Here is a 9,589-nt window from a genome sequence, read left to right on the forward strand (position 1 = left end):
TGGGGGGGCTCGCACTGGGGGAGGCCACACGTTGGGGGGGCTCGCACTGGGGAGGCCACACGTTGGGGGGGCTCGCACTGGGGGAGGCCACACGTTGGGGGGGCTCGCACTGGGGGAGGCCACACGTTGGGGGGGCTCGCACTGGGGGAGGCCACACGTTGGGGGGGCTCGCACTGGGGGAGGCCACACGTTGGGGGGGCTCGCACTGGGGGAGGCCACACGTGGGGGGCTCGCACTGGGGGAGGCCACACGTTGGGGGGCTCGCACTGGGGGAGGCCACACGTTGGGGGGCTCGCACTGGGGGAGGCCACACGTTGGGTGGGGCTCGCAGGGGGTAAGCCGCACGGTGGAGAGGGCTCGCACTACGCAGGGGGTGATGCTGCACTTTGGGGGGCTTGCAGGGGCCCGTGTTGCACGTTAAGGGGGGCTCGCGCTGGGTGTAATTGCCCCCCGTCGTCCCACCTTAGAGACGGAGAGAACAGTGCGGTGTAATCCACATCATCCTCCGGTGTCCTCCAATGTATTCAATGAGAGAGGAATTTATGGTAAATGCAGAAATACAATTTTTACACCTAAAACGCACGGGACTCGGGTACAAGAGATTTCTTTCATTGTCTCCAATGTCCAACATGGCTTAATTCTATGTATTGATTTGTAAAGTTGATTGTTATATATTTGTATCCCCGACCTACTGTCTCCTCCCCATTACCCTGTAGACTGTGAGCCCCCGAGGGCAGGGTCCGCTCCCCTCTGTACCCGTCTGTCAGTGTTATATATTTGTATCCCCGCCCTACTGTCTCCTCCCCATTACCCTGTAGACTGTGAGCCCCAGAGGGCAGGGTCCGCTCCCCTCTGTACCCGTATGTCAGTGTTATATATTTGTATCCCTGACCTACTGTCTCCTCCCCATTCCCCTGTAGACTGTGAGCCCCCGAGGGCAGGGTCCGCTCCCCTCTGTACCCGTCTGTCAGGATTGGTTTAGTCACTGTAATTTATATCTGTATTTTGTGTGTAGCCCGTTCCCATGTGCGGGATGCAGGGCCGCCACTAGGAATTTCAGGGCTCCATACTGGCAAAATGTTCGGGCCCCCTTGAGACTCCGCCCAGGCCCAGCCCCGCCTCTGCCCAGCTCCGCCTCCAACCCTCAAACCTTCCACAGTCTCATTGTCCACTCTGGAAAAACTCCAATCGGCACTCCGCTCCCATAGTCTGAGTAGTCATCATGTGACCAATCATTCATATGCGATTTTCATACTTAAGCGGGCTTTACACGCTGCGATATATCGGTCCTGATATCGCTAGTGTGGGTACCCGCCCCCATCTGTTGCGCGACACGGGCAAATCGCTGCTTGTGGCGCACAACATCACCTAGACCCGTCACACATACTTACCTGCCTGGCGACGTCGCTGGGACCGGCGAACCGCCTCCTTTCTAAGGGGGTGGTTCGTTCAGCACCACAGCGACGTCACAGCTGCGTCACTGAACCGCCGCCCAATAGAAGCGGAGGGGCGGAGATAAGCGGCACGTAACATCCCGCCCACCTCCTTCCTCCAGCATAGCGGCCGGGAAGCAGGTAAGGAGAGCTTCCTCGTTCCTGCGGTGTCACACGGAGCGATGTGTGCTACCGCAGGAATGATGAACAACATCGCTACTGCCTACAACCTACAATAGCCCTCAGCCCAGTAGACCACTGCGCAACCAGCTCTGTCCTCACCTATTGTACCATCACCCATTCCCTGTAGACTGTGAGCCCTCGCGGGCAGGGTCCTCTCTCCTCCTATACCAGTCTGTCTTGTACTGTTAATGATTGTTGTACGTATACCCTCTTTCACTTGTAAAGCGCCATGGAATAAATGGCGCTATAATAATAAATAATAATAATAATAATAATAATACTGCTGCAGTAACGATTTTTGAGAATGGACCCCCATGTCACCGATGAGCGATTTTGCACGTTTTTGCAACGATGCAAAATCGCTCATAGGTGTCACACGCAACGACATCGCTAATGCGGCCGGATGTGCGTCACAAAATCCGTGACCCCAACGAGTTTGCATTAGCGATGTCGTAGCGTGTAAAGCCCCCTTTAGTCATGTGATGCCGAGCTGCTTTTCCTAATTCTTTCAATGATCAGTGAAAGAGAGCGGAAAGAAGAAAAGCGAATTGTCAGATGACCGTAAGTATGAAAATCACACATGAGTGGAGTGGCCATGTGATTACTGCTGCAACCAGCAAGCAGAGCCGAATCCTGACAGTGAGTATATTACACGCTGTTAGGATTGGGCATGCTACACGGCTGAACTTTATAATTGAAGGGCTTGTGCAGGTTTGAGATGAGGTGACTGCCGGCTTCTGCATTCTCACAGCACTTACACTGCACACTTTTAGGTTTCTCCCTTGCTAGTTGTAAAGCGGACTTTACACGCTACGATATTTCTAGAAATTGCTGGCGATATCGTACGCAAAAGCTCCCGCCCCCGTCGTGCATGCGATATCGTGTGATCGCTACCGCAGCGAACATTATCGCTACGGCAGCGTCACACGCACTTACCTGGTCGGCGGCATCGCTGTAACTGCTGGACAATCCCTCCCTCAAGGGAGGAGGCACTACACATGAGGGAGAGAGCGACAGACCCCGCACTACACATGAGGGAGAGAGCGACAGACCCTGCACTACACATGAGGGAGAGAGAGCGACAGACCCCTCACTACACATGAGGGAGAGAGAGCGACAGACCCCTCACTACACATGAGGGAGAGAGAGCGACAGACCCCTCACTACACATAAGGGAGAGAGCGACAGACCCCGCACTACACATGAGGGAGAGAGAGCGACAGACCCCACACTACACATGAGGGAGAGAGCGACAGACCCCGCACTACACATGGGGGAGAGAGAGCGACAGACCCCGCACTACACATGGGGGAGAGAGAGCGATAGACCCCGCACTACACATGAGGGAGAGAGAGCGACAGACCCCGCACTACACATGAGGGAGAGAGAGCGACTGACCCCGCACTACACATGAGGGAGAGAGAGCGCCAGACCCCGCACTACACATGAGGGAGAGAGAGAGCGACAGACCCCGCACTACACATGAGGGAGAGAGAGAGACAGACCCCGCACTACACATGAGGGAGAGAGAGCGACAGACCCCGCACTACACATGAGGGAGAGAGAGCGACAGACCCCGCACTACACATGGGGGAGAGAGAGCGACAGACCCCGCACTACACATGGGGGAGAAAGCGACAGACCCCGCACTACACATGGGGGAGAGAGAGAGCGACAGACCCCGCACTACATATGGGGGAGTGAGAGCGACAGACCCCGCACTACACATGGGGGGGAGAGAGCAACAGACCCCGCACTACACATGGGGGGGAGAGAGCGACAGACCCCGCACTACACATAAGGGAGAGAGAGCGACAGACCCCGCACTACACATGAGGGAGAGAGAGAGCGACAGACCCCGCACTACACATAAGGGAGAGAGAGCGACAGGCCCCGCACTACACATGAGGGAGAGAGAGAGCGACAGACCCCGCACTACACATGAGGGGGAGAGAGACAGACCCCGCACTACACATGAGGGAGAGAGCGACAGACCCCGCACTACACATGGGGGAGAAAGCGACAGACCCCGCACTACACATGGGGAGAGAGAGAGCGACAGACCCCGCACTACACATGGGGAGAGAGAGAGCGACAGACCCCGCACTACACATGGGGGAGAGAGAGCGACAGACCCCGCATGACACATGAGGGAGAGAGCGACAGACCCCGCACTACACATGGGGGAGAGAGAGCGACAAACCCCGCACTACACATGAGGGAGAGAGAGCGACAGACCCCGCACTACACATGAGGGAGAGAGAGCGACAGACCCCGCACTACACATGGGGGGGAGAGAGCGACAGACCCCGCACTACACATGAGGGAGAGAGAGCGACAGACACCGCACTACACATGAGGGAGAGAGAGCGACAGACCCCGCACTACACATGGGGGGGAAAGAGACAGACCCCACACTACATATGAGGGAGAGAGAGCGACAGACCCGGCACTACACATGGGGGGAGAGAGACAGACCCTGCACTACATATGGGGGAGAGAGAGAGCATCAGACCCCGCACTACACATGAGGGAGAGAGAGCGACAGACCCCACACTACACATGAGGGAGAGAGAGCGAGAGACCCGGCACTAGACATGGGGGGGAGAGAGACAGACCCCACACTACACATGAGGGAGAGAGAGCGAGAGACCCGGCACTAGACATGGGGGGGAGAGAGACAGACCCCACACTACACATGAGGGAGAGAGAGCGACAGACCCCGCACTACACATGAGGGAAAGAGAGCGACAGACCCCGCATTACACATGGGGGAAAGAGAGCGTCAGACCCCGCACTACACATGAGGGAGAGAGAGCGACAGACCCCGCACTACACATGAGGGAGAGAGAGCGACAGACCCCGCACTACACATGAGGGAGAGAGAGCGACAGACCCCGCACTACACATGAGGGAGAGAGAGCGACAGACCCCGCACTACACATGGAGGAGAGAGAGCGACAGACCCCGCATTACACATGGAGGAGAGAGAGCGACAGACCCCGCACTACACATGAGGGAGAGAGAGCGATAGACCCGGCACTACACATGGGGGGGAGAGAGCGACAGACCCGGCACTACACATGGGGGGGGAGAGCGACAGACCCGGCACTACACATGGGGGGGAGAGAGACAGACCCCACACTACACATGAGGGAGAGTGAGCGACAGACCCAGCACTACATATGGGGGGGAGAGAGACAGACCCTGCACTACACATGGGGGAGAGATCGAGCGACAGACCCCGCACTACACATGGGGGGGAGAGAGACAGACCCCGCACTACACATGGGGGAGAGAGAGCGCGACAGGCCCCGCACTACACTTGGAGGAGGGAGCGACAGAACCCGCACTACACATGGGGGAGAGAGAGCGACAGACCCCGCTCTACACATGGGGGAGAGAGAGCGACAGACCCCGCACTACACATGAGGGAGAGAGCGACAGACCCCGCACTACACATTAGGGAGAGAGCGACAGACCCCGCACTACACATGAGGGAGTGAGCGACAGACCCCGCACTACACATAAGGGAGAGAGAGAGCGACAGACCCCTAACTACACATGAGGGAGAGAGAGCGAAAGACCCCGCACTACACATGGGGGAGAGAGAGCGACAGACCCCGCACTACACATGAGGGAGAGAGAGCGAAAGACCCCGCACTACACATGGGGGAGAGAGAGCGACAGATCCCGCACTACACATGAGGGAGAGAGAGCGACAGACCCTGCACTACACATGAGGGAGAGAGAGCAAAAGACCCCGCACTACACATGGGGGAGAGAGAGCGAAAGACCCCGCACTACACATGGGGGAGAGAGAGCGACAGACCCCGCACTACACATGGGGGAGAGAGAGCGACAGACCCCGCACTACACATGACGGAGAGTGAGCGAAAGACCCCGCACTACACATGGGGGAGAGAGAGAGCGACAGACCCCGCACTACACATGGGAGAGAGAGCGACAGACCCCGCACTACACATGAGGGAGAGAGAGCGACAGACCCTGCACTACACATGGAGGAGAGACAGACCCCGCACTACACATGAGGGAGAGAGAGCGACAGACCCCGCACTACACATGAGGGAGAGAGAGACAGACCCTGCACTACACATGAGGGAGAGAGAGCGACAGACCCCGCACTACACATGAGGGAGAGAGAGCGACAGACCCCGCGCTACACATGGGGGGGAGAGAGACAGACCCCGCACTACACATGGAGGAGAGAGAGCGACAGACCCCGCACTACACATGGGGGAGAGAGAGACAGACCCCGCACTACACATGGGGGAGAGAGCGACAGACCCCGCACTACACATGGGGGAAAGAGCGACAGACCCCGCACTACACATGGGGGAGAGAGCGACAGATCCGGCACTACACATGGGGGGAGAGAGAGCGACAGATCCGGCACTACACATGGGGGGGAGAGAGACAGACCCTGCACTACACATGGGGGAGAGAGAGACAGACCCCGCACTACACAAGGGGGAGAGAGAGCGACAGACCCCGCACTACACATGGGGGAGAGACAGCGACAGGCCCCGCACTACACTTGGAGAGAGAGACAGACCCCGCACTACACATGAGGGAGAGAGCGCGACAGACCCCGCACTACACATGGGGGAGAGAGAGCGACAGACCCCACACTACACATGGGGGAGAGAGAGACAGACCCCGCACTACACATGGGGGAGAGAGCGACAGACCCCGCACTACACATGAGGGAGAGAGAGCGACAGACCCGGCACTACACATGAGGGAGAGAGAGCGACAGACCCCGCACTACTCATGAGGGCGAGAGAGCGACAGACCCGGCACTACACATGGGGGAGAGAGAGACAGACCCCGCACTACACATGGGGGAGAGAGAGTGCGACAGACCCCGCACTACACATGGGGGAGAGAGAGCGACAGACCCCGCACTACACATGGGGGAGAGAGAGACAGACCCCGCACTACACATGGGGAGAGAGAGCGACAGACCCCCCACTACACATGGGGGAGAGAGCAACAGACCCCGCACTACACATGGGGGGGAGAGAGCGACAGACCCCGCACTACACATGAGGGAGGGGGGGAGAGAGCGACAGACCCCGCACTACACATGGAGGAGAGAGAGCGACAGACCCCGCACTACACATGAGGGAGAGAGAGCGCGAAAGACCCCGCACTACACATGGGGGAGAGGAAAACATGATTTATGTTTAACTCCTTTAAAGCTGGACAATTTTAGGACCATTAAGAAAGTGTTGGAGTCGCCCGATCTACTGCACAGTCTCCTCAGATCAGATTCAGTCGGCGCCGAAAGAGGACGGAAGAAACCTACAGTTTATTTTCTCCAATGATTTCCCCTTATTATCCTTACATATTTTGTGTTTTTAGTTGATTTTTTGTTAACATCATTTCATCTTCATTACAATAAAAAATTTCTCTTTTCTTTTTATTTTTCTTGATTGACCCATAAATGATGAATAAGGACAAAGACAAAATTATGGAGAAGATATTAAACCTGAATCTGGAGATCATCTTCCATCTTATTGGAGAGGTGAGAGGCTAACAGAGGATATGACCGGGGAGGTGAGAGGTTCTGATGTCATCACATTACATCATTATCTATGGGAATAACAGAGGATATGACCGGGGAGGTGAGAGGTTCTGATGTCATCACATTACATCATTATCTATGGGAATAACAGAGGATATGACCGGGGAGGTGAGAGGTTCTGATGTCATCACATTACATCATTATCTATGGGGGTGTTGAGGATAAAGAATTGAGTATCCAAAAATACTTAATTCAGCCATTTCATAGACTCAGATAGTTCAGTAGATATGAACTAACACACATATTTGTGAATGCTTTTGTTTCTTACTAACATGTATATATGTATATTGCATATTCAGTGTATTTTCCTTAGACACAGTATATACCAGCACATATAATTGTAAAGATGGCTGCTATTTCCTGTTTGCACCCAAGACAGATGGACAAAGGAAATTCCTGGAGTCTGGACTGACCAATCCAAGGAGGATGTGTAGATCTCTCTACGTCATGAAGCCCTCCCCTGCGATACTTGATTGGACTAAAACTTTTCTTTACACCCCCTTACTGCTTGGTCTAGAGTTTCTTTCAAACAATAAAAAGTACACTTGGTTAAGAGCCAGTCATGGAGATAGATGTAACTGACTTGGTGTCTAGTTATTTAGTCTCTAAGTGCACTCATGACATTTTAATTAGAAACAGCAGCCGGATCCGAGAGATCCTTTGAGTCTCATCATCATCATCGTCATTCTGACCTTGACAGTTGGCGCGCCAAGTGTGGGGCCACCGAGAAGAGTGAGTCAGAGCTTCCATTTTCCGGACGTCTGGGGGCTACTCCACAAGTATCCAGGTGTTGCTCGATATCAAGGATTTGATCACCCTTCGTTTCACGGTAAGCATCATATACATTGTGTGTGCTGTTTTACCTGTGGATCGAGAGACACCTGGCGAAAGGGGGTGGTCACTAGTCCGGAGAATGGTAGTGCACCGGAGACCTAACGGTGTGACTGTCGCTCGCCGGTGACCTAGAGAAAAAACCCAGACCCTATAGGTGCTGGCTTTTAGGTCTTTTGTACAGGATCCGGCTGTCTGTATTTCTGGCTGTAAGTAAGGTAGAAATGGGGGGCTTTTTGAGTAGCTGTTGATTTGTATATAGGTGTATGGTTAATCAGGCTTGTGATTACTCTGTTTGGTTCTCGGAGAGTTAATTGTCTGAGCAGTCAGCTATAGAAATGGTGGAGAGAAGCCCAGCGTGCCTGCCGTCTCTTATACAAAAGGAGGGGGGGTCAGTCCCCCACTGGCTACTTGGGCAGGGACAGACTGCAACTCTACGTCCCTGCATTTCTCCACTAAGAGGAAAGCAAGAAAAAGGTGGGGGGTCACTCGCTCACGCAGCTACGTTCTTTTGCTAAGAGGGCAGCAGGGAGGAAAGTTTGTGTGTGTTAGAAAGAAGGGGGGTTGATAGAGCCCACACAGACGCAGCTGCTGTCTTTGTTCTGTGGAGGAGAAGGGGGGTCAGTGTGTGTTGGCCATTGCTCACCGGCTGCTTGAGACAGAGCGGAGATCGAATTACGCAGCCTGCATTTTTTCGCTGAGAACAGAAGAGAGCAGGAAGCAAGGGGGGTAAAGGAGTGAAGAGGCAGAGACCGGGGTCAAAACAGCGCAGCTCTTTGCAGTGAGGAGAAAGGAGGGGTCAGTGGGGTAATATACAGAAGATGGCTGCAGCCTTTGTATAGTAAAGCAAACAGAGAAGTTGTAATGATTTGAAAGAAAGACAAGTGTTATTTTGGTTTGGATTAGAGAAATTAACTGGTTTATGCGTTTTTCAGCATTTTGTAATCGTTGGTTTGTTTTTGGAACAGAGAGATAAGGGAATTGGCGTGTCCCCCAGTGTTTTTTTATAACACATCGATTTTGTGTTAATAGCCGGAAATAGGAACACGTGGAGAACGGTATTAGTATCCACGTGTTGGACGCTGAAAAAGTGCATCCTCTTACACGGGAAAGAGGGGGAGGGATTCCGGTGGTGGAGAAAAGTGTTTTGAACCAGCGTATTCCCCTGAGTATTAACTCATGCACTGCTATGTGAGAAGCCAGACAAATAGGAACGTACGAGGAATGGTATTGTATTCGTACGTTGGACGTCGAAGTGTGTCCTTATTGCATAGTAGGGAAGTGGGAAGAGGGTTCAGTTGGATGTGGCCAATCCAACTAGAGCACTGTATACTCTGTTCAAGAAGAGATTGTTTTTAGTAGGAGCTGAGAACGCTGTCGCCCTAGTTACAAAAAAAACGGAAAAAATATAAAAGATTGCAAAAAGTTGTGTAAAATCGTTGGACTACCACTAGGTGGCAGGCTGCAACCCATGTATTGAAGTTCAGATTAATCTCCAGTGAGAGTATACTGGAGGACAAAGACCCTATTC

At 54.0% G+C, this 9,589-nt stretch overlaps 1 long non-coding RNA gene across 1 annotated transcript; it reads left to right on the top strand.

Moving 5' to 3' along the window:
- The first annotated feature begins 470 nt into the window (after window positions 1-470).
- On the top strand, window positions 471-7,687 carry LOC142279150 (uncharacterized). Its single transcript, XR_012741873.1, has 3 exons — window positions 471-545; window positions 7,099-7,167; window positions 7,607-7,687. It is a non-coding gene; the product is annotated as an uncharacterized LOC142279150 (long non-coding RNA).
- The last annotated feature ends 1,902 nt before the right edge of the window (window positions 7,688-9,589 follow it).

Source organism: Anomaloglossus baeobatrachus, unplaced genomic scaffold (genome assembly GCF_048569485.1).
Source record: "Anomaloglossus baeobatrachus isolate aAnoBae1 unplaced genomic scaffold, aAnoBae1.hap1 Scaffold_424, whole genome shotgun sequence".
NCBI classification, from domain to species: Eukaryota; Metazoa; Chordata; class Amphibia; order Anura; family Aromobatidae; genus Anomaloglossus; species Anomaloglossus baeobatrachus.